The sequence below is a fragment of the Pseudophryne corroboree genome, unplaced genomic scaffold (assembly GCF_028390025.1).
Source record: "Pseudophryne corroboree isolate aPseCor3 unplaced genomic scaffold, aPseCor3.hap2 scaffold_1433, whole genome shotgun sequence".
Lineage (NCBI taxonomy): Eukaryota > Metazoa > Chordata > Amphibia > Anura > Myobatrachidae > Pseudophryne > Pseudophryne corroboree.
In genome coordinates this window covers 94,701-120,708 of record NW_026968061.1, presented here as the reverse complement: position 1 = coordinate 120,708, position 26,008 = coordinate 94,701, and the positions used below count along the sequence as shown (strand labels likewise).

General features: G+C 46.2%; 3 non-coding genes across 3 annotated transcripts; all 3 read right to left on the bottom strand.

Annotated features, from left to right (window-relative positions):
- Positions 1 to 112: 112 nt before the first annotated feature.
- LOC134996750 (U1 spliceosomal RNA) lies at positions 113 to 276 on the bottom strand. The gene has a single exon (XR_010199329.1). It is a non-coding gene; the product is annotated as a U1 spliceosomal RNA (small nuclear RNA).
- Positions 277 to 948: 672 nt separating this feature from the next.
- LOC134996763 (U1 spliceosomal RNA) lies at positions 949 to 1,111 on the bottom strand. The gene has a single exon (XR_010199342.1). It is a non-coding gene; the product is annotated as a U1 spliceosomal RNA (small nuclear RNA).
- Positions 1,112 to 1,263: 152 nt separating this feature from the next.
- On the bottom strand, positions 1,264 to 1,427 carry LOC134996755 (U1 spliceosomal RNA). The gene has a single exon (XR_010199334.1). It is a non-coding gene; the product is annotated as a U1 spliceosomal RNA (small nuclear RNA).
- Between the last annotated feature and the right edge of the window lie 24,581 nt (positions 1,428 to 26,008).

Genomic DNA, 26,008 nt, shown 5'->3' with positions numbered 1-26,008 from the left:
CTTCTGTCAAGTGAAGGAGATCCAACTGAGGCAGCACAAGGGAACTCTCAAAAGAAGAATAAGGCTAGAGGAAGAAATGAGACAAAAAAATCTGACTTTTACCAGAGCTGACCAGAGGAAAGCACAAACACAGTCCCCCACTACTACAAATAATGCAGCCAAGTTTCCCACATTTGGGGAAATCACAGGGGTCAGCATACCCAGAATGCAATGAATGACCCTCACCCTGGGAGAACAATCTTCTTGACCATGGTATCTCCTATGCAAAATAAGTATGATTTGAGATAGGGCTGGGGAGGGCCGCTGCTCAGGCACATCTCTGTCAAGTAAAGGAGATTCAACTGAGGCAGCACAAGGGAACTCTCATCTGGGGACAACAACTGCAGGGAGAACACATATTTTCAGATGAACATGGGAGGGCAGAAGGCTGCCTAATACTGAAGCACCCCCAAACAACAAACCAAATGCAACAACTAGTGCAAGCATTCCTGGGGGAAGGCCTACAGCAGATGGATTTGCATATGGTGATGTCATCCAAGCAGTGGGCCAAAGTTGGCTGGAACCCTCATCTGCATATGAAAAGAGAAAAGGGGTATGCAGGGCATGGCGGCCTTTTGCAGCGCTTGGATGACCCTTAGTTCGCATTAAACACCCCCACCCTCCTTCGGTGTGGGGCTCATGTTGGCAATGCCCCAGCCCCTGAAGCATTCAAGCTGATTTCTCTGCAGCAGCTGGGCACTGTAACAGCTCCAGAGCTGCTCTGTGAGGCAGTTAAAAGGGTGAGGGCCCTGCAGCACTACCTGAAGTTTGCATTGTGTGTTGGAAGGCACAAAGTAAGCAGACGGGAGAAGTTAGGATAGTGCGCAAGGGCATAGAAGGGAGCGGCTCAAGAAAAGAGAAGTGGAAACAGACAGCAAACTAGGCTGGAGAGAGACCTGAGACAAAGAGATCTGAATTATACGAGAGCCGACCAGGGGAAACACAAATTATGCAGTCAAGTTTCCAACATTTGGGGAAATCACAGGGGCAGCACACCCAGAGTGCAATGGGTGAGCCTTGCCCTGGGAGAAGCACCTACATGATCATAGTATCTCACCTGGCAGGTAAGTAGGAGTTGGGCTAGAGCTGGGGAGGGTCGCTGCTCGGGTACCCCCCTGTCAAGTGAAGGAGATCCAACTGAGGCAGCACAAGGGAACTCTCGAAAGAGGAACAAGGCTAGAGGAAGATCTGAGACAAAGAAATCTGATTTTTACCAGAGTTGACCAGAAGAAAGCACAAACACTGTCCCCCACTACCACAAATAATGCAATTGAGTTTCCCACATTTGGGGAAATCACAGGGGTCAGCATACCCAGAATGCAATGAATGAACCTCACCCTGGGAGAACAATCTTCATGACCATGGTATCTCCTATGCAAAATAAGTATGATTTGGGATAGGGCTGGGGAGGGCCGCTGCTCAGGCACATCTCTGTCAAGTAAAGGAGATTCAACTGAGGCAGCACAAGGGAGGACATCTTGCCTCTGTAGAGCCAGTTTGTGCAAGGAGAGATTGATTGATTCTTTTTTGGTGGGGGCCCAAACCAACCAGTCATTTCAGTCAGTCGTGTGGCAGACCCTGTCGCTGAAATGATGGGTTCGTCAATGTTTTTCTTTTCAATCTAAGCACCAGCAGTTTTCTGTAAGCATCTGCTTCGCTATGATGATCAACACGTCACAAGGGAAAACACTCAGGGCTGGAGGCGTAGATCTTAGGACCAGCTGCTACAAGCATGGCAGAGGTGTCACTATCACTGGTGACACCCAGAGAGGCGGCGAGGGAGATTGTAATGCAGTGCGCGCAGATAAGCAGGGCAATGGTAAAAAGGAGGCATGGTCTCATAGGTAGGGGCGTGGCCTGAATCACCATTTTGTTGCTGCGGGTATCCCGGGGGTTGGGGGCTGCACCCGGGGACTAGTGTGTGAGTAGTGCTGGCTCCTGCACAGTGACAGAAACTGGGTGTTGCACGTAATGTCACAGTGAAACACCCATATTCTGTCACTGAAGAAGAGCCGGCACTTTGGTGTCACCCCCCTTGGCGGGTGACACTCGGGTGTGTGCCGCAACCCCGTTGTGATGCCACTGACCCATGGGAAGCTTTACGTGGCTTACCCATGTGTTAGTAGCCCCAAGCATCTTTTGTGTTAGTCCCTGAAGAAAAACTTCAAATATTGTTTATAATTTTGTAATCAATGGGCCTAATTCAGTAAGGATTGCACATTCTGCTAAGTAACAGAATTTGCAATCCTTTGGTTCGCATGCTGGGGCCACCCATCACAGGGCATGGCCACCCAGTATGCCGCCTCCCTTCTTGACCACGCTGAAATTGCAGTCTCAGTGCAGTTCAGCGTGATCATAAAAAATGGTTTAGCCTCCTGTTGGTGCAGACTGTACGTGTGCGCAGGAAGCCGCCACCATTTTTGTGATCGCAGCGGCTGCATGTGATGTCATGCAGCCGCTCTGACCACGCCTCCTGTTTCTCCGTTGAAGCCCTGCCCCCGCACCGCTCCATCTCCGACTTTGAAATGGAGTGTTGCTGACCCCCCCCCCCCGCACCGATTGAAAGTCAGAGGCGATCGCATTATCTGCGGGGTGCCACAGAAAATGCAGGCGCATGCGTATGCTCTTAGCAATTTTTGCAGTTGGATTGCTTATTGCAGGCGGGTGGGCTCGGAATTCTTAGCCTTTTCCTCGCACCCCCAGTTGCGGGAGAATGTGAAGGAGGAGCTGTTGACGGGTCACGTTCCGCTTGACTTGACAATTTTCTCACCAGCAGGTCTTTGAACCTCTGCAGACTTGTGTCTGCCGGAAAGAGAGATACAATGTAGGTTTTAAATCTAGGATCGAGCACGGTGGCCAAAATGTAGTGCTCTGATTTCAACAGATTGAATCCTGGTTAAGCGAATTAAGGGCTCCATCCACAAGTTCCACATGCCTAGTGGAATCGCTCTGTTTTAGCTCCTCCTTCAATGTCTCCAGCTTCTTCTGCAAAAGCCTGATGAGGGGAATGACCTGACTAGGGCTGGCAGTGTCTGAACTGACTTCACGTGTGGCAAGTTCAAAGGGTTGCAGAACCTTGCACAACGTTGAAATCATTCTCCACTGCGCTTGAGTCAGGTGCATTCCCCCTCCTTTGCCTATATCGTGGGCAGATGTATAGGCTTGAATGGCCTTTTGCTGCTCCTCCATCCTCTGAAGCATATAGAGGGTTGAATTCCACCTCGTTACCACCTCTTGCTTCAGATGATGGCAGGGCAGGTTCAGGAATGTTTGGTGGTGCTCCAGTCTTCGGCATGCGGTGGCTGAATGCAGAAAGTGGCCCGCAATTCTTCGGGCCACCGACAGCATCTCTTGCACGCCCCTGTCGTTTTTTAAATAATTCTGCACCACAAAGTTCAATGTATGTGCAAAACATGGGACGTGCTGGAATTTGCCCAGATGTAATGCACGCACAATATTGGTGGCGTTGTCCGATGTCACAAATCCCCAGGAGAGTTCAATTGGGGTAAGCCATTTTGCGATGATGTTCCTCAGTTTCCGTAAGAGGTTGTCAGCTGTGTGCCTCTTATGGAAAGCGGTGATACAAAGCGTAGCCTGCCTAGGAACGAGTTGGCAATTGCGAGATGCTGCTACTGGTGCCGCCGCTGCTGTTCTTGCTGCGGGAGGCAATACATCTACCCAGTGGGCTGTCACAGTCATATAGTCCTGAGTCTGCCCTGCTCCACTTAACCACAGACAAGTGGACATTGGGTACAACTGCATTTTTTAGGACACTGGTGACTCTTTTTCTGAGGTCTGTGTACATTTTCGGTATCGCCTGCCTAGAGAAATGGAACCTAGAGGGTATTTGGTACCGGGGACACAGTACCTCAATCAAGTCTCTAGTTGCCTCTAAATTAACGATGGATACCGGAACCACGTTTCTCACCACCCAGACCTGAGTTATCCGCTTTGCAGCAGGATGACTGCTGTGATATTTCATCTTCCTCGCAAAGGACTGTTGGACAGTCAATTGCTTACTGGAAGTAGTACAAGTGGTCTTCCGACTTCCCCTCTGGGATGACGATCGACTCCCAGCAGCAACAACAGCAGCGCCAGCAGCAGTAGGCGTTACACTCAAGGATGCATCGGAGGAATCCCAGGCAGGAGAGGACTCGTCAGACTTGCCAGTGACATGGCCTGCAGGACTATTGGCTCTCCTGTCTAAGGAGGAAATTGACACTGAGGGAGTTGGTGGTGTGGTTTGCAGGAGCTTGGTTACAAGAGGAAGGTGGTCAGTGGACTGCTTCCGCTGTCATCCAAAGTTTTTGAACTTGTCACTGACTTATGATTAATGCGCTGCAGGTGACGTATAAGGGAGGATGTTCCGAGGTGGTTAACGTCCTTATCCCTACTTATTACAGCTTGACAAAGGCAACACACGGCTTGACACCTGTTGTCCGCATTTGTGTACAGGATGCATACCTTCATGTCCCCATTTATCCACCTCATCAGGCGTACCTCAGATTTGCGGTACAGGACTGTCATTGCCAATTTCAGACGTTGCTGTTTGGTCTCTCCATGGCCCTGAGAATTTTCACCAAGGTAATGACGGAAATGATGGTGCTCCTGTGCAAGCAAGGTGTCACAATTATCCCGTACTTGGGCGATCTCATAAAAGCGAGATCAAGAGAGCAGTTGCTGAACAGCGTATCACTTTCACTGAAAGTGTTACAGCAACACGGCTGGATTCTCAATATCCCGAAGTCGCAGTTGATTCCTACTACTCGTCTGTCTTTCTTGGGCATGATTCTGGACACGGACGAGAAGAGGGTTTATCTCCTGATAGAAAAGGCCCAGGAACACATGACTCTTGTCAGGAACCTATTGAAACCAAAACAGGTGTCAGTGCATCACTGCACTCGAGTCCTGGGAAAGATGGTGGCATCATACAAGGCCATTCCATTCGGCAGGATCCATGCGAGGACTTTCCAATGGGGGGTGGGATTGTATCTGCACACACACAATTGTATTATATCAGATTTGGAACTATATACAGCTCCAAAATAACCCCTATTGCATTCAAGTATTCACAATTATTTGTGGGGGTGCTATCGACTACAGCTAAGGTTAGTCAGCAAAAAGAAAAAGAGAAAAGGACTGTATTTGTCGATGCACAGGAAGAAGGGTGACCTGATTATCACAATCTTCTGGAGAATTATTAAAATTTAACTTTTATTAGTGTCAAATTAAAATAGTGTGAGATATTATAATACTCCAGATATTATAAATACTGACAAATGGTCATGTGAACATATGAAGACCAATTGCTGACAACTATTATCAGACTGAGTAAATATTGTGAGCAATATTATATAATTGGATATAAGAACAGACACGCGGACACATATTTTAATCTTTAATCACACTTATTATTTCATTGCACTTGTGGTATATGTTGTATACGTCTTGATTTTAACCTTTATGTTTCGTCTATACTCGTAGTTTGTTGTCAGTTATCATCACACTATTTTAATTTGACACTAATAAAAGTTAAATTTTAATAATTCTCCAGAAGATTGTGATAATCAGGTCACCCTTCTTCCTGTGCATCGACAAATACAGTCCTTTTCTCTTTTTCTTTTTGCTGACTTTCCAATGGGACCTACTGGACAAGTGGTCCGGGTCACATTTACAGATGCATTGGTTGATCACCCTGTCCCCCAGGGTCAGGGTATCACTCCTGTGGTGGCTGCAGAGTGCTCACCTTCTCGAGGGACGCAGATTCAGCATTCAGGGCTGGATCCTGGTGACCACAGACGCAAGCCTCCAAGGTTGGGGAGCAGTCACACAGGGAAGAAATTTCCAAGGTATTTGGTCAAGTCAAGAGACTTGTCTTCACATCAACATCCTGGATCTAAGGGCCATATACAATGCCCTACGTCAAGCGGAGACCTTACTTTGCGACCAACCGGTTCTGATCCAGTCAGACAACGTCACCGCAGTGGCTCATGTAAACCGCCAAGGCGGCACAAGGAGCAGAGTGGCGATGGCACAAGCCACCAGAATTCTTCGCTGGGTGGAGAATCACGCAAGCGCACTGTCAGCAGTGTTCATTCCGGGAGTGGACAACTGGGAAGCAGACTTCCTCAGCAGACACGACCTACATCCGGGAGAGTGGGGACTTCATCAGGAAGTCTTTGCACAGATTACAAGTCAGTGGGAACTGCCACAGATAGACATGATGTTGTCCCGGCTCAATAAAAAGCTACAGAGGTATTGCGCAAGGTCAAGAGACCCTCAGGCAGTAGCTGTAGACGCCCTAGTGACACCGTGGGTGTTCCGGTCGGTCTATGTATTTCCTCCTCTTCCTCTCATACCCAAGGTGTTGAGGATAATAAGACAAAGAGGAGTGAGAACAATCCTCATTGTTCCAGATTGGCCACGGAGTATCCGGAGTATTGGCCATCTGGTATCCGGATCTGCAGGAAATGCTCACAGAAGATCTGTGGCCTCTCCCTCTAAGACAGGACCTGTTGCATCAGGGGCCCTGTCTGTTCCAAGACTTACCGCGGCTGCGTTTGACGGCATGGCGGTTGAATGCCGGATCCTAGCATTCCGGTTGAGGTCATCCCTACGCTGATAAAGGCTAGGAAGGATGTAACGTTAAAACATTACACCGTATATGGCGAAATTATGTTTCTTGGTGTGAGGCCAGGAATGCTCCTACGGAAGAATTCCATCTGGGCCGTTTCCTTCACTTCCTACAAACTGGAGTGAATTTGGGCCTAAAATTAGGCTCTATTAAGGTCCAGATTTCGGCCTTATCCATTTTCTTTCAAAAAGAATTGGCTTCTCTTCCAGAAGTTCAGACTTTTGTAAAAGGAGTGCTGCATATTCAGCCTCCTTTTGTGCCTCCGGTGGCACCTTGGGACCTTAACGTGGTGTTAAGTTTTCTAAAATCACACTGGTTTGAACCACTTAAAACAGTGGAGTTAAAATATCTCACATGGAAGGTGGTCATGTTATTAGCCTTGGCTTCGGCTAGGCGAGTGTCGGAATTAGCGGCTTTGTCACATAAAAGCCCATATTTGGTATTCCATGTGGATAGAGCGGAATTGCGGACCCGTCCTCAATTCCTACCAAAAGTGGTCTCATCTTTTCATATGAACCAACCTATTGTGGTGCCTGTGGCTACGCGTGACTTGGAGGATTCCGAGTTACTTGATGTGGTCAGGGCTTTGAAAATTTACATGGCCAGGACGGCTAGAGTCAGGAAAACTGAAGCGCTGTTTGTCCTGTATGCAACCAACAAGATTGGTGCCCCTGCTTCAAAACAGGCTATTGCTCGCCGGATTTGTAACACGATTCAGCAAGCGCATTCTATGGCTGGATTGCAGTTACTGAAATCGGTCAAGGCCCATTCCACGAGGAAAGTGGGCTCTTCTTGGGCGGCTGCCCGAGGGGTCTCGGCACTACAGCTTTGTCAAGCTGCTACTTGGTCGGGTTCAAACACCTTTGCAAAATACTATAAGTTTGATACCCTGGCTGAGGAGGAACTCATGTTTGCTCAATCGGTGCTGCAGAGTCATCCGCACTCTCCCGCCCGTTTTGGAGCATTGGTATAATCCCCATGGTCCTTACGGAGTCCCCAGCATCCTCTAGGACGTTAGAGAAAATAAGATTTTAAACCTACCGGTAAATCTTTTTCTCGTAGTCCGTAGAGGATGCTGGGCGCCCATCCCAAGTGCGGACTACTTCTGCAATACTTGTATATAGTTATTGCTTCAATAAGGGTTATGTTATAGTTGCATCGGTCCTGCACTGATGCTATGTTGTTTTTTCATACTGATAACTGGGTAGTTTATCACAAGTTATATGGTGTGATTGGTGTGGCTGGTATGAATCTTGCCCTGGATTAACAAAATCCTTTCCTCATACTGTCCGTCTCCTCTGGGCACAGTTTCTCTAACTGTGGCATAGAGGGAGGAGCCAGTGCACACCCAGAACTAAAGTCTTTCTTAAAGTGCCCGTGTCTCCTGTGGAGCCTGTCTATCCCCATGGTCCTTACGGAGTCCCCAGCATCCTCTACGGACTACGAGAAAAAGATTTACCGGTAGGTTTAAAATCTTATTTTCTACTTTATTCTTTTCTATCCTAGTTTATTACGACCATGCATGTATACCAGGTGGAATTCAACCCTATATATGCTTCAGAGGTTGGAGGAGCAGCAAAAGGCCATTCAAGCCTATACAATTGAGCACGATATAGGAGGTGGAATGCACCTGTCTCAAGCGCAGTGGAGAATGATTTCAACGTTGTGCAAGGTTCTGCTGCTCTTTGAACTTGCCACACGTGAAGTCAGTTCAGACACTGCCAGCCTGAGTCAGGTCATTCCCCTCATCAGGCTTTTGCAGAAGAAGCTGGAGACATTGAAGGAGGAGCTAACACAGAGCGATTCCGCTAGGCATGTGGGACTTGTGGATGGAGCCCTTAATTCGCTTAACAAGGATTCACGGGTGGTCAATCCGTTGAAATCAGAGCACTACATTTTGGCCACCGTGCTCGATCCTAGATTTAAAACCTACCTTGGATCTCTCTTTCTGGCACACACAAGTCTGCTGGGGTTCAAAGACCTGCTGGTGAGAAAATTGTCAAGTCAAGCGGAACGCGACCTGTCAACATCTCCTCCTTCACATTCTCCCGCAACTGGGGGTGCGAGGAAAAGGCTCAGAATTCCGAGCCCACCCGCTGGCGGTGATGCAGGGCAGTCTGGAGCGACTGCTGATGCTGACATCTGGTCCGGACTGAAGGACCTGACAACGATTACGGAGTCGGACATGTCGTCTACTGGCACTGCATATGATTCTCTCCCCATTGAAAGAATGGTGGAGGATTATATGAGTGACCGCATCCAAGTAGGCACGTCAGACAGTCCGTACTTATACTGGCAGGAAAAAGAGGCAATTTGGAGGCCCTTGCACAAACTGGCTTTATTCTGCCTAAGTTGCCCTCCCACAAGTGTGTACTCCGAAAGAGTGTTTAGTGCCGCCGCTCACCTTGTCAGCAATCGGCGTACGAGGTTACTTCCAGAAAATGTGGAGAAGATGATGTTCATTAAAATGAATTATAATCAATTCCTCCGTGGAGACATTGACCAGCAGCAATTGCCTCCACAAAGTACACAGGGAGCTGAGATGGTGGATTCCAGTGGGGACGAATTGATAATCTGTGAGGAGGGGGATGTACACGGTGATATATCGGAGGATGATGATGAGGTGGACATCTTGCCTCTGTAGAGCCAGTTTGTGCAAGGAGAGATTAATTGCTTCTTTTTTGGTGGGGGTCCAAACCAACCCGTCATTTCAGTCACAGTCGTGTGGCAGACCCTGTCACTGAAATGATGGGTTGGTTAAAGTGTGCATGTCCTGTTTATACAACATAAGGGTGGGTGGGAGGGCCCAAGGACAATTCCATCTTGCACCTCTTTTTTCTTTCATTTTTCTTTGCGTCATGTGCTGTTTGGGGAGTATTTTTTTGAAGGGCCATCCTGCGTGACACTGCAGTGCCTCTCCTAGATGGGCCAGGTGTTTGTGTCGGCCACTAGGGTCGCTTATCTTACTCACACAGCTACCTCATTGCGCCTCTTTTTTTCTTTGCGTCATGTGCTGTTTGGGGAGTGTTTTTTGGAAGGGCCATCCTGCGTGACACTGCAGTGCCACTCCTAGATGGGCCAGGTGTTTGTGTCGGCCACTAGGGTCGCTTATCTTACTCACACGGCTACCTCATTGCGCCTCTTTTTTTCTTTGCGTCATGTGCTGTTTGGGGAGTGTTTTTTGGAAGGGCCATCCTGCGTGACACTGCAGTGACACTCCTAGATGGGCCAGGTGTTTGTGTCGGCCGCTGGGGTCGCTTAGCTTACTCACACAGCTACCTCATTGCGCCTCTTTTTTTCTTTGTGTCATGTGCTGTTTGGGGAGTGTTTTTTGGAAGGGCCATCCTGCGTGACACTGCAGTGCCACTCCTAGATGGGCCAGGTGTTTGTGTCGGCCACTAGGGTCGCTTAGCTTAGTCATCCAGCGACCTCGGTGCAAATTTTAGGACTAAAAATAATATTGTGAGGTGTGAGGCATTCAGAATAGACTGAAAATGAGTGGAAATTATGGTTTTTGAGGTTAATAATACTTTGGGATCAAAATGACCCCCAAATTCTATGATTTAAGCTGTTTTTTAGTGTTTTTTGAAAAAAACACCCGAATCCAAAACACACCCGAATCCGACAAAAAAAATTCGGTGAGGTTTTGCCAAAACGCGGTCGAACCCAAAACACGGCCGCGGAACCGAACCCAAAACCAAAACACAAAACCCGAAAAATTTCAAGTGCAGATCTCTAATAGAGGGGTCAGTAATGCAGTGATGGTTATAGAAAGGTCAGTGATGTAGTGTAGGGTATAGAGGGGTCAGTTATGTAGTGTGGGGTAAAGAGGGGTCAGTAAAGATACTAAGCTGAAGTACTTAGAACACTTCTTGAATTAAGACACAACCTGCAAGAAAAAGTATGCAATATGGGTGAAAAGGCAAATGTCAGAGGTCTGATACAAGTGACCAGCTCCACACCTTGCACCACATAGCGTTATGTTAAACTGGGATATGTTCTTTTGTGTGTGTGTGTGTGTGTGTGTGTGTGTGTGTGTGTGTGTATGTGTGTGTGTGTGTGGGGGGGGGGGGGGGGGGTGCCAAAGGAAATTTTTGCCATTGGCTCCTTTGGTCTAGAACCAGCCCTGATCACAAAATATTTTTGTCTGAGCAGACTGGACACTGATCAGCGTTGGCTCATTCTCAGCCCCCCGCCCAGCCTCTGCTGCCAACAGACTGCTATTAGCTAGTTAACCTTCTGCCTTCCCTATCTATGACACAGGCTGCTGCTAATGCTACCAGAATGTTCCCAGTGGCTTCACACCAACAGTGAATCCCAGCCGATGATGTAGGGCAGCGTGTGGGGGAGGGGGTCAGTTGCTGTGGCTCCAACATGGTAACCGCCAATGGACTGCAATGCTTTATCGAAAGGGGGGGCGCCAGTCCCTTACTTTGCCAGGGGCGCTTGGACCCCTAGCTACACCTCTGTTGACCCTAACCGATACCCCTAAACTAACCATAATTCCTGCAGTAAAAATCCATGTTTCTATGTATATAGGGGGTCATTCCGAGTTGATCGCTTGCTGCCGTTGTTCGCTGCGTAGCAATCAGTTGAAAAAAAATGGCTAATCTGTGCATGCGCATGCTCCGTAATGTGCATGCGCATCGTACGGGTACAAAGTCCATTGTGGTTTTGCACTAGTTCTAGCGATTATTCCAATCACAGAACAGGCCACAAGGAGATTGACAGAAAGAGGGCGTTTCTGGGTGTCAACTGACCGTTTTCAGGGAGTGCTTGGAAAAATGCAGGCGTGGCAGAAGAAATGCAGACGTGGCTGGGCATTCGCTGGATGGGTGTGTGACATCAAAAGCCGTCCCTCGGTTGTTAGAATCAACGCACACGAAGTGTAACTACAGTGCTGGTCTTATTTTGAAACGATTTTGCAGGCGCTCTGCTACTCAAGTATTCGCACTTCTCCAAAGTGAATATACACTCTCCAGTGGGCAGCGACAATGCGTTTGCATGGCTGCTAAAAACTGCTAGCGAGCAATCAACTCAGAATGACCCCCATAGTGTATTGCAAGAAAATATCTGTAAATCCAATGGTACCGTAAGTGCGGTATATACTCGCACTTCTTTGCGGGGTGAGAACATCTCCCCTAAGTGAAGTCAGCCCTATGAATAGAGTTTGTGTGATCCCTGTGCAGCAGTCACAGAAAGGGTTCATCTCTGCAGTTTGTCACTCAAATTACATTGCTGCATTTTTTCTAGAAGTGGATCTGAGAGCTGTTACCCGCAGACCAGCTACAATAATTATCCTGGGTACTCACTATACCAGTGGTTCTCAAACTGCACCCTGGGGTGCCTCAGGACACTTGCAGGGGTGCCTTGGATTGGTGGTCCAGGACCAATTCAAAATATTTATAGTTAGTGTTATAGGCAAAACCAGTGCTGTTGGCTGGCAATCATAACATATGTGCACAAGCAGAAGCAAATCCTGTCCCCTACCAAAGGGCCAGTGCTAGGGTGTTTGGCGCCTCCCTGCAAACTATTAATTTGGGCCCTCTCTCCAATACTTAATAAAGGGACAGTGCGCTCCTTAAAAAAAGAAGGTGTGGTATCACAAGGAAGGGGCATGGCCACACAATAGCACCCCAAATCAAAATACGCCACACAGTAGCACTATCTTATTGTCATTACACCGCATGTAATAATAATAATAATAATAATAATACCCACAGTCGCAGTGCCCTTTATACACATAACCACCATATCAGTGCAGCTTACACACATAATGCCAACAGTAGCAGTGCCCCTTCTACACATGCCCACGGTGGCAATCCTTTACATGGCAAATATCAACCTGGTTTTGCCATGTAAAGGATTGCCACTTTAAAAACAAACAATCAAACAAAAAAAACAAAAAACAACAGGAAAAAACACAAAATCTCTCACTTTCTGATTCTCACACCCTATTACATTCCTCCCTATATATTTAAATGTTTCTATTACTGTATGTTCCCTCTTCCCTTCTCCAAACTATACACATCAACATTTTTTAGTATTTCCAGGTAAGTTTTGTGATGTAGGGCATGCACAATTTTAGTTGCCCTAATGTATTTACAGCCTTCTGGAGATATGGCTTCTGGAACTGAACACAGGATTCTAAATGTGGCTGTACCAAGGACCTATACAGTGGCATTACAGGTTGAGTATCCCTTATCCAAAATGCTTGGGACCAGAGGAATTTTGGATATCGGATTTTTCTGTATTTTGGAATAATTGCATACCATAACGAGATATTATGGTGATGGGACCTAAATCTAAGCACAGAAGGCATTTATGTTTCATATACACCTTATACACACAGCCTGAAGGTCATTTTAGCCAATATTTTTTATAACTTTGTGCATTAAACAAAGTGTGTGTACATTCACAGAATTCATTTATGTTTCATATACACCTTATACACACAGTCTGAAGTTCATTTAATACAATATTTTTAATAACTTTGAGTATTAAACAAAGTTTGTGTACACTGAGCCATCAAAACACAAAGGTTTAACTATCTCAGTCTCACTCAAAAAAGTCCGTATTTCGGAATATTCCGTATTTCGGAATATTTGGATATGGGATACTCAACCTGTATTACTTTTTTCTGCTACTGGTTCTTTAACCTATGCAAACAAGCATCTGACTTGCCTTTCCTATTGCTTTGTTACATTGCTCACCTGAAATAGTAATACTTAGATAGCTTTCCTCTTGCCATTATAATGCCCTTAATATTATAGTTAGCCTTTGCATTTTTGAGACGTGTATGATTTTGCATTTTTTGGCATTAAATGTTGCCATGTTCTTGACCATTCCTCTAGTCCAGGGGCGGAACTGCCAGAGACAACGGAGTCAGTTTCCGCCGGGCTCCAGCCCTAAAGGGGCTTCCTCCATTGCCCCCCGGCTGTTACGTGCCCTTCCTACTAAATAGACAAAGGCGCTACCAGCAGGGTCTCGCAGTTTGTACATTCCATGCCGTAACACCCTTCTTTCCACCTTCACAATGAAGCTATTGGTACTTTGCAAAAAAAAAAAATTATTAGCATTGCAACTCAGCAGATCAATGCAGTGTGCAGCCACACACTCCATATATCTGCTCAGCCACAAAGCTGATTATTTCTTCACAAAGTACAAGGTGAGCTCCAAATAGAATTCTCTAGCTTAGATTATACCTTTCTATGCAAGGGTAAATAGCTCAATTGTTTGACTGCAATGCCACAGGAAATGGTTTGGATCCAAGACAGTGTGACTGAATAATAAAGAAACCTTAAGATGAGTTCATGAATGTTGTATAAGTATTAGTGAGAGAAGGGGTCAGGAGCATGCTAGGCTGCAAAAAATAAGGTAGGCTGCAAGTGAAAGTAATGATCTCCTATATATTTTCCCAGATCTGTCACTCTGTGTGGCTAACTCTGGGGGAAGTCACAGCAATGGGCGGAGACGGCATCTGCAGGACGATACACCAGTGCCAGCAGCAGACCGTAACAAAGTGACAGATCAGGGAGAATATATAGGAGGTAGGGAGGTGGCCATGGTACATGGCTGGCCAAGGGACACTAGCTCATGTACCCCTTTACCACTGAGGCTGGCCACCAAGGATGGACCTGTCACCAGTGCACATGCAATAACCTCTTCTGCTGCCCTCTTTGCAACTCAGATTGCCCAGTGCTCCCCTTTGCTAACAGTCCACAAAGTTTCCCCATCTCACGATCTGCCTCCTCACCCCCACTTTCATCTCTACAGCACACGCGCATATCATACAAGATCCCATCATGCGTACGTAGGTCTGAAATGCAAGAGGGAGGTTGGGGGGAGATTGGCATGCGCCAGCAACACCACACAGCTCACTGTGACCACAGTGGAGAGGCGCTGCAACAGGACAATACACCAACCTCGGAGCAAGGAACTGCGTCGGTCAGGAGGAGAACTATTTCAATAGCATAAAAAGGTTAATGCGTCCCACCCTATGGACACCAGACTCATCAAGTCACTGTTGCCAGAGTCTCATACAATGACTCTGAACCTCTAAGCACACTATTTGACTGTCCACACCCTGCTGTGCCTATTACCCATCTCCTCCACCACCCTCAACACTGACCCACACATCATTCACCCACAAAGATACAATAAAGGTAGTTTGGATAAATTAGCTAAATGAAATGGATTTAACCAATTTATCTAAATGACCATTTTTGGATGTTTTCCAGTGTTTGTGAGCAAATGGTCAATTGTCATTTGCTGCCACATATTAGCATAATTTTGTTTCAACTAGAAAAAAAAAATTGGACAGATAATCTAAGTGTGGATCCAGTTTAAAGGTCCGTATTCACGGCCCGATTTTGGGGAGAGATGTGTGCTGAGCGAACTGCTCAGCACACATCTCTGCCCCCGCTCAGCACAGCGTGATGTGTGCTGAGCGTACGGGGGGGGGGGGGGCGCTCATTTCACCCCCTGTGTAGGGCATTCTGTGTGTATCCAGTTTAACAGGTGTGAGCATCATACAACTACTGACTTGCGAGTAACTATACAGCAGCTCCATACCTTGTGACTTGAAGAAACACCAGTTAACCCCGGGAATGCTGCAGTCAAAGCAACAATTTCTCTTCTTACATTCCGCTGCACTTATTGTGGGGTAGCCGCAATCCCTTCTGCTGTACGGTTCCACATTACATTGTTTCTTGTCACTTCCTGTTGATGCAGTAAAGAAACATCCAGGAATTACAGCAGCTTAGTTTTTTTTTTTTTTTAACTGGGGCAATTTAGCTAGATCACAGGGCAATTTAGCGCCTTTGGTCCTTTTTTAGGACCAGTTAATCAGACAGTTGAGCAAACTGAAAAACAGCTAACAGGAAATTTCCACTTAAATGGTATTTTCTAATCTTATCTGACCATGACTAAGAATAAAGGATACACAAGATAAACTCTTAGAGCCATGGACCTTATCCATGTTTAAGCTCCATCAAAACTGTAATCAATAGCACTACATGCTCCCACTTTACCACTGTACTATATACTCTACCTGTGTTTTTAAGGTAAAAACACCATTTAACCCCAGTGACACTTGAATTAAAGCAGCAGCCTCTGGAATAGCATTCCTTAGCATTAATCCCAGGAAATCTGCAATCTTCACGCTCTTTGATAGCCATGCTACATTGCTGTTTACTTGGATGGAGCAGAGAGCACAACATCAGGACATAGGAAATATTACAATGCATGATAAGAAAGGTGTGAGCTCTACAGCAAGGCCTCTAACCCTTTGCCAGTGCCAAATACATAGGGCTTAACTCAGATCTGATCACAGCAGCAAATGTATTAGCTAAAACCATGTACACTGCAGGGGGGGGGGGTGTATAATATGTGCAGAGAGAGTTAGATTTTGGTGCGGTGTGTTCAAACTGAAATCTAAATTGCAGTGTAAAAACAAAACAGCCAGTATTTACCCTGCACACAAACAATATAACCCACCTAAATCTCTCTGCAAATGTTATATCTGCCCCCCCCCCAACCCTGCAGTGCACATGGTTTTGCCCACTAGCTAACAAATTTGCTGCATCTGGGAATTACAGCAGCTTAATATTTCTTTTTACAGAAGGTTCAGCAAATTAAATTATTTAGTGAAATACTGTAATCATAACAGTTACAGGGATATTGTAGGTAGATTTATTGTCAGTGGATAAATGTAAAAATTAAACCCTTAGGCATAGTTCCAAAATGCTGTCATTGCAATCCAGATTTTAAGGATATCATGCTTGAGCACAGGTGACTTAATTAGAACTTCGGTCAATGTGAATTAACCATTGGACTCAACCATGGTTATCCTTAAAACCCAGGGGTCTATTTAAGATCGATCTTAATCGATGTTGGGCTTCCAGGTTGAAAAAAAAAACACACATTTACTAACATTTTAAAATTTATATAAAAAATCATCTGTTCGTAAATGCAGTGCACATGGTTTTGCCCAACTGCTAACAAAAATCCTGCTGCGATCAACTCAGAATTACCCCCCATGGCCCTCATTCCGAGTTGTTCGCTCGCAAGCTGCTTTTAGCAGCATTGCACACGCTAAGCTGCCGCCTACTGGGAGTGAATCTTAGCATCTTAAAATTGCGAACGAAAGATTTGCAATATTGCGATAAGACATCTCTGTGCAGTTTCTGAGTAGCTCGAGACTTACTCTGCCAGTGCGATCAGTTCAGTGCTTGTCGTTCCTGGTTTGACGTCACAAACACACCCAGCGTTCGCCCAGACACTCCTCCGTTTCTCCAGCCACTCCCGCGTTTTTCCCAGAAACGGTAGCATTTTTTCCCACACGCCCCTAAAACGGCCTGTTTCCGCCCAGAAACACCCACTTCCTGTCAATCACATTACGATCACCAGAACGATGAAAAAACCGTGAGTAATATTCCTAACTGCATAGCAAATTTACTTGGCGCAGTCGCAGTGTGAACATTGCGCATGCGCATTAAGCGGAAAATCACTGCGATGCGAAGAAAATTACCGAGCGAACAACTCGGAATGACCACCTATGTGCACTGCAGGGAAGGCAGATTTAACATGTGCAGAGAAAGTTAGATTTGGGTGTGGTGTGTTCAATCTGCAATCTAATTTGCAGTGTAAAAATAAAGCAGTCAGTATTTACCCTGCACAGAAACAAAATAACTCACCCAAATCTAACTCTTTCTGCACATGTTATATCTGCCTCCCCTGCAGTACACATGGTTTTGCCCAACTGCTAACAAAATTCCTGCTGCGATCAACTTGGAATTACCCCCATCGATTGATGTTTTCACACTGCTCGTGTATATAAGACATAGGGCCTAATTCAGTTTGGATCGTAATACGCGTTCCAACCGCAAAAACTATGAAGAGGATGGGGGCATATACGCAGGGTCCATCCTGTGCGTGTGCCTACATTTTCTCCGGGTGCCCCGCAGAAAATGCGAATGCCTCTGCCTGTCAATCAGTAGAGGGCGTACCTTCGCAGGTATATCGCGATCATGAGCCATGTCTCCCATTTTTGTCATTATAGGTGCTCTGTGAGCTGCTGGCCATGCCCCAGCCCCTCTGTCTCCCGTGAATAGAGATTGAGGCTTATTCAGACCAGATCGCTTCAATTTATTTTCACCCAGCGGGCAATTTGGTTTGCACTGCACATGCGTATGCGCCACAATGCGTAAGTGCGACGGTCCGGAGATCACAAGAAGATTGACAAGAAGAGGGTGTTTGTGTGGGTGGCAACTGAATGTTTCTAGGGAGTGTCCGGAAAAACACTGGAGGGACCCGGCGTTTTGTGGGAGGATTTGTGACGTCACCTCAATGGCTGAGTAAGTGCTGAGCTGTGCAGCTCTTGTGCACATGTGATCACACACCTGCACAGCAAATTTTCCCTTCCGCTGTAGGCGACAACTACCTGATTACAGGGATGCAAAAAACACACCCTAGCGATCAGGTCTGAATTACCCACAATGTGCATATTTGCAGAGCAACAAGCTACAGGGAGCCTTCCACCCCCCCACCCCTTTCCCATGGGAAGGGGGGGGGGTTGTTTGGGTTAGCTGGACATTCCCCAAAAAAGTGACTGTCCTGCAAAAATTGGGATAGTTGGGAGGTATGTTCAAATACATTTATTGTTTTGCATGCAGGGTAAATACTGGCTTCTTTGACATTTAGCCACAAATGCTGCACAGCTGAATTACAGTATTACACTGCAATTAACAGTTATGCTAGGACATTCCCCCTCCCAAATCTACCTCTCTCTGCATGTTACATCTGTCCCACAGTGGCGTGCGGTGAGGTCAGTGGCTAGTGAGGCACTACAGCCATAATGTCCGCCGAATCCTGCCGATGACCTTTAGCCAATGCCCGCTACTGCCTCTGAGCCGATACCCGCTGCCACCGCCAATGGCTTACAAACTCGCCCACAATCAACTGACCCAGCCCTCCACCACTAATTTCTATCTCAGTCCGATGCCGCCAATGCCCGCTGCCTGCCTGCTCATTGTTCTCGTTATATATTATAAATTTTTAAAGAAAAAAAAAATGAGTGTTTGGGACTGGGAAGGGTGAGGGAGGAGGACATGAATGCAATTTTGTTGTCCAGGGCTTCCATTAACTTAAAGGAGAAGGGTCTGAATGGGTTAAAAAAATGCGTGAGGTCCCCCCTCCTTAGTATAACCAGCCTCGGGCTCTTTGAGCCGGTCCTGGTTATTTAAATACTGGGGGAAAAATTGGACAGGGGTTCCCCGTATTTAGACAACCAGCACCGGGCTCTTAGACCGGTCCAGGTTCCAAAAATACGTGGGACAATAGATGTAGGGGTCCCCCATATTTTTAAAACCAGCACCGGGCTCCACTAGCCAGAGAGATAATGCCACAGCCGGGGGACACTTTTATGTAGGTCCCTGCGGCCCTGGCATTACCCCTCCAACTAGTCACCCCTGGCCGGGGTTCCCTGGAGGAGTGGGGACCCCTTAAATCAAGAGGTTCCTCCCCTCGAGGCACCCAAGGGCCAGGGGTGAAGCCCGAGGCTGTCCCCAGCACCCCTGGGTGGTGGGTGCCGGGCTGATAGCCATGTGTGTAAAAAAAGAATATTGTTTTTTCGTTGTGGAACTACAAGGCCCAGCAAGCCTCCCCCGCTTGCTGGTACTTGGAGAACCTCAAGTACCAGCAGGCGGGGAAATAACGGGCTTGCTGGTACCTGTAGTTCTACAACAACACAAAATACCCAAATAAAAACACAAACACACACAGCGTGACAGTAAAATTATTGAGACAGGCTGTAGCATGTGGGTGCATGTAACCCTATAAAAGTGATGGATTGGGTGACTATTACAATACCCACTGTTGCTGTCTGAAAAATGATGGATTTATAGATTGCTCTGCCGAGACATGTTTTTTTCTAAAATGCACCACAGGTATGGATGGATAGTATACTTGACGACACAGAGGTAGGTAGAGCAGTGGCCTACTGTACCGTACTGCTATATATTATATTATTTATTATTATTATTATCCTTTATTTATATGGCGCCACAAGGGTTCCGCAGTGCCCAATTACAGAGTACATAAACAAATAATCAAACAGGAAAACAGCAACTTACAGTTGACGACAATATAGGACAAGTACAGGGTAAATAAACATAGCTACATCAGCAGATGACACTGGAATAAGTATCAGGTGGCAGAAGACTGCTGGATTTGGTGCAGCTGAAGATTATTAAAGTAAGAAAAGAGTAAGCACATGAGGGAAGAGGGCCCTGCTCGTGAGAGCTTACATTCTAAAAGGGAGGGGTAGACAGACAGGGGTGAGACAGATGGGGTACATAGAGAGCATGGAACAGAGGTTTAGGATGAGATTTGGCTGGGTTTGGTGAAGAAGTGGGTCTTGAGAGCCCGTTTGAAGTTTTGTAGAGAGGTGGAGAGTCTGAGGGGGAGAGGTAGGGAATTCCAGAGAAGTGGTGCAGCACGTGAAAAATCTTGGAGGTAGGAGTGGGAGGAAGTAATCCGTAGGCAGGAGAGTCGGTGTGCATTAGCAGAGCGAAGAGGACGGGTGGGAGTGTAAAGCGAGATAAGATCAGAGATGTAGATGGGAGAGGAGTGGGTGAGGGCTTTGTAAGCAAGTGTGAGAAGCTTGAAATGGATTCTGAAAGGGAAGGGGAGCCAGTGAAGGACTAGTAAGAGAGGAGAGGTGGACGTAGTGCGTTTGGTGAGGAAAATGAGCCGGGCAGCAGCATTGAGGATAGATTGGAGTGGAGAGAGGTATTTGTCAGGAATGCCAGTCAGGAAGAGATTACAGCAGTCCAGTCTGGAGATGACCAGTGAGTGGATAAGAGTCTTAGTAGCATCCTGGGTCAGAAAAAGTCTGATCCTGGAAATATTTTTTAGATGAAAACGGCAGGTTTGTGAGAGGTGCTGAATGTGTGGTTTGAAGGAGAGGGAGGAGTCAAGGATTACTCCAAGACAGCGCGCTTGGGGGGTAGAGGAGATAGTAGTGCCATCAATAGATAATGAGATTGTAGGAGGTGAGATTATGCGGGAGGGAGGGAAGATGATCAGCTCGGTCTTAGACATGTTAAGTTTAAGAAAGCGCTGGGACATCCAGGAAGAGATAGCAGAGAGACAGTTGAAGATACGAGTGAGGAGAGTAGGGGAGAGGTCTGGAGAGGAAAGATAGATTTGAGTGTCATCAGCATAGAGATGATATTGGAAACCAAAAGAACTAATGAGCTTACCTAGTGAGGACGTATAGAGAGAGAAGAGAAGAGGACCAAGGACAGAACCTTGGGGTACCCCTACAGTTAGTGGAAGTGAGGGGGAGGTGGAGTCATGAGAGGAGACAGAGAATGAACGGTCAGAAAGGTAGGACGACAACCAAGAGAGGGCAGTGTTACGCAGACCAATGGAGTGAAGGATTTGCAGTAGGAGAGGATGGTCCACAGTGTCAAAAGCAGCAGAGAGATCAAGTAGAATAAGTAGAGAGTAGTGTCCCTTAGATTTAGCAGCATGGAGGTCATTGCATACTTTTGTAAGGGCAGTTTCAGTGGAGTGGAGAGGACGGAAGCCAGACTGGAATGGGTCAAGCAGTGAGTGTGAGGAAAGAAAGGAAGTAAGGCGGTTGTAGACAATACGCTCAAGGAGTTTGGAGGCAAAAGGGAGGAGAGAGATGGGTCGGTAGTTGGAGAGAGTGTTTGGATCAAGGGTAGGTTTTTTAAGAATAGGAGAGATGAGAGCGTGCTTGAAGGCAGAGGGGACAGTGCCTGATGAGAGGGAGAGATTGAGAAGGTGGGAAAGATGGGAACAAGCAGAAGAAGAGAGGTGGCAAAGGAGGCGGGAGGGGATAGGGTCAAGTGGGGAGGTGGTGAGGGGACAGGAATGAATGAGGGCCATGACTTCCTCTCCAGATGCATGGGAGAAAGATGACAGAGTTGGTGCGAGGGATGGGGAGGGTTGGTAAGGGATGGGAGAAGGCTGGTTACTGATAGTCTGGTGTGATGTGATGTCCTGACGTATGGAGTCAATTTTGGATGTGAAGTAAGTGGCAAAGTCAAGAGCAGAGAGTGAGGAAGGGAGACGAGGTGGAGGTGGGCAGAGGAGTGAGTTGAGAGTGGCAAAGAGGCGCCGGGGGTTGGAAGACTGGGAGGAGATGAGGTTCTTGAAGTATGACTGTTTAGCAAGAGAAAGGGCAGCACTGAAGGATGAGAGCATAAGTTTGAAATGGAGGAAGTCTGCCTTAGAGCGTGATTTCCTCCAGTGTCGCTCAGCAGTACATGAGCATTTTTGCAGATATCTGGTGCATTTGGTGTGCCAGGGTTGAGGTGTTAATTTGCAAGGGTGAATAGTGGTTGGTGGAGCAACAGAGTCAAGAGCAGAAGTAAGGGAAGCATTGTATGTGGAAGTGGCTTGTTCAGGGCATGAGAGAGAGAGAATAGGAGAGAGAAGTGAGTCAAACAGGGAGGAAAGGAATGTGGTGTCAATAGCTTCAATGTTACGCTTAGTGATGGTAGCCTTAGGAGGTAGAGATGGGGAAGTCGAGAGAGATAGGTTGAAGGAGAGCAGGTGGTGGTCAGAGAGGGGAAATGGGGAGTTGGAAAAATCAGAAATATCACAGCGGTGAGTGAAGACCAGATCCAGTGAGCTCCCATTCACATGGGAGGGTGAGGAGGTCCACTGGGAGAGACCAAGTGAAGAGGTGAGGTTAAGGAGTTTAGAGGCAGGGGATTGTGTGGGGATGTCAATAGGGATGTTGAAATCGCCTAGGATAATGGTGGGAATGTCAGAAGAGAGGAAGTGAGGAAGCCAGTAAGCAAAGTTGTCGATGAATTTGGAAGCAGTGCCAGGGGGGCGGTAAATGACAGCTACTCTAAGATGGACTGGTTGGAAGAGGCATATGGCGTGGACCTCAAATGTAGAGAATATAAGGGATGGTTCTGGTGGTATGAGTTGGTAGGAGTAACTAGAAGGTAAAAGGACCCCAACACCACCCCCATGGCGACCCCCAGGTCGGGGTGTGTGTGTGAATGTAAGGCCCCCAGCAGAGAGAGCAGCAGCAGAAGTAGTGTCAGAGGGCATAATCCAAGTTTCAGTAATGGCTAGTAGGTGTAGGGAGTTGGAAATGAAAAGGTCATGAGTGGGGACCAGTTTGTTACAAACAGATCTGGCATTCCAGAGGGCACAGGATAGGGGGTATGAGTTTGTGGGAGAGATGTGAATTAGATTTTCAAGGTATGAAATGAGTCAAAAGCGTAGATAAAGTGGGTGCAGAAATGTATTTGGAGTGTAAGAAATGAAAGGATTGTGAGAGGTTTAAGAAGCAATGGTAATTATGTTAGATGTTTTAAGTGTTTGCAGGTAAAATTGCATTGGTGCAGCTGTGCTTAAAAAACAAAATTACAATAATACAGATACAGGCATTTGTAGGTGAAATGGATGGTTTATGAAATGTCCAAGTAAGGTAGTTCTGTGCTATGTAATCAGATGCAACAATCAGGAGGTGAGTGATCTGAGGAGTAAGTGACTCACATTTGTTATTAGTTCTTCAGTTTTCTTTGTTTTGTTAGATTGGTGTGCTTCTGTTTTCCTTCTTTTTCACTTCGATTGAACGCTGACTGAACACTGCTGTTATGTGTCAATTTTATCACGCTTTGATAAAAATGCACGCTTAGATCAATAAATGCACAGCCAAATGGCTTTGCACAGCCTACACCATTGGACTTAAGTAGAAGACTATTACAAGTGAAACCAATAATTGAAATCTGTAACCACACCCCACCCCCTCAAATGCCAGGCAATAAATTACCTTAAAAACAACAACCAGGCATTCCACAAAGATTAAACTGGGTCTATATCATTCAAAACTTTAAAAAAGTACTTAAAAATCACATACTATGCAATAATGTTTCAATTTGCATTACCCAGCAGAATTAGCTTTGCATATATAGATATAGTGCAGCAGAATATATTGGTGGTTGTAGTCAATTGTAATTACCTGTAGGTGACAAGAAGAGAAGAAACGTCAATTCACAATCGATATCAGCTGAAGATAAATTAACGCTGATTGAACGCTGCTGTTATGTGTCAATTTTATCACGCTTTGATAAAAATGCACGCTTGGATCAATAAATGCACAGCCAAACGGCTTTGCACAGCCTACACCATTGGACTTAAGTAGAAGACTATTACAAGTGAAACCAATAATTGAAATCTGTAACCACACCCCACCCCCTCAAATGCCAGGCAATAAATTACCTTAAAAACAACAACCAGGCATTCCACAAAGATTAAACTGGGTCTATATCATTCAAAACTTTAAAAAAGTACTTAAAAATCACATACTATGCAATAATGTTTCAATTTGCATTACCCAGCAGAATTAGCTTTGCATATATAGATACAGTGCAGCAGAATATATTGGTGGTTGTAGTCAATTGTAATTACTCAGCAGAATTAGCTTTTCATATATAGATATAGTGCAGCAGAATATATTGGTGGTTGTAGTCAATTGTAATTACCCAGCAGAATTAGCTTTGCAAATATAGATATAGTGCAGCAGAATATATTGGTGGTTGTAGTCAATTGTAATTACCCATCAGAATTAGCTTTGCATATATATAGTGCAGCAGAATATATTGGTGGTTGTAGTAAATTGTAATTACCCAGCAGCAGCTCTACTGCACTCAACATCACCAGTGCTCACAATATATATAATGCTATATACTATGCCATAGTGGTGCTTACTATATAACACCCCCTACTGCGTTCCCCCTGGCAATGAGCATGACACCCAGAGAGTGAATCCCCTGGCAATGAGCATGACACCCAGCACGTGAAACTCTTGGCATTGAGCAGTTTTTGTAAAAGTAATTAGAAGCTTTACTGTAGGGCATAGTGTATCACAGATATTGTGGTGAGTGACATAATATGTTCCAAAGGGCATTAATGTGTGGGGCTTAACATGGTGGAAATTACTGTACTTTTTTCCCTGTGGTGGCCGAGGTCTGTTGGTGCAGGGTCAAGAACTGGGGTGTAAGGTAGTCTTTGCCTGCAAGGCTACGCTCAAGTACCCCCCTGTCAAGTGAAGGAGATCCAACTGAGGCAGCACAAGGGAACTCTCGAAAGAGGAACAAGGCTAGAGGAAGATCTGAGACAAAGAAATCTGATTTTTACCAGAGTTGACCAGAAGAAAGCACAAACACAGTGGATTTGGCAAAAGCAGAGGACGATCTCTGCTCCTGCGATCTTGAAGAGGCTACAGACCTCTTCCCTCTTTTCCTTCCTCTACCTGCAAAGAAAGGGGAATCTTAACTTCTTGCATATCTATTGGGCCGAAATGACTGCGTCAGATAATGATGCGTCTTCATCCGTTGAGAGGGAACATAGGGCAAGAAGGATGACTTACCTGCGGGAGCTGCCGAGATCAAATTAACTAGGCCGTCGCCAAACAAGGCTTCACCTTCATAGGGAAGAGACTCCCTTTCTTCTTGGAGTCAGCATCAGCATTCCCTTGGTGAATCCACAATGCCCTCCTATCCGAGACTGCCATGAAATTGGCCCGTGAGCACTTGTGCCCGGTGTAGGATTTTTAAATATGTGTAGTTTACTGTATGCAAAGGTTTAAAACCTTTAGGAACTGAGATCTAAGGTGTATTACATGTAGTTTAAAAAAAACAAAAAAGGTTTATTTTATGGCAGTAGTTTCCAAACTGGGGTTCTTGCACTGGTAGCATAGTTTGGTGGTCCAGGACCAATTAAAATTATTTATACTTTATTAAATTGGCAAAACCATTCCCTCACAACATAACTGAACCTGAGGATGACATGCTATAAACACAATTTACTTAATTTTATATTTTTTTCTGAATTTCTCAATAAAAAAAACTTTGGCCTAGGGGTGCCGTGAAACAAATTTTGATACTCTAGGGCAGGGGTGTCAAACCCATGGGCCGCATGCCGCCCCCAATGCATCCTTTTGTGGCCCACAGGCCGGGGTCCGACAGGGGTCCTTTTGTGGCCCGATCACCTTGCTTAGAGCGAGGGCAGGAGAGTACAGCCAGAGTCTTTGCTTTCTATGTGCGGCACCATCTTCCCGAAGAGATCACCGGGAAGATAGTGCCCCTTCCACTGGCTACAGCACAGGTATACTGGGGTGGGGTAGCAAACTGGGGGCCCCAATGGGCCCCTCCAGCAGTCCCTCTACCAAAACACGTCTTTTGGTGGTTTTGCGGTGTTGTTATAACTACATGGTGACGATACTGTAGCACAGAGATTTTCAACCATTTACAACTCACGTCACACAGAACAAGATTT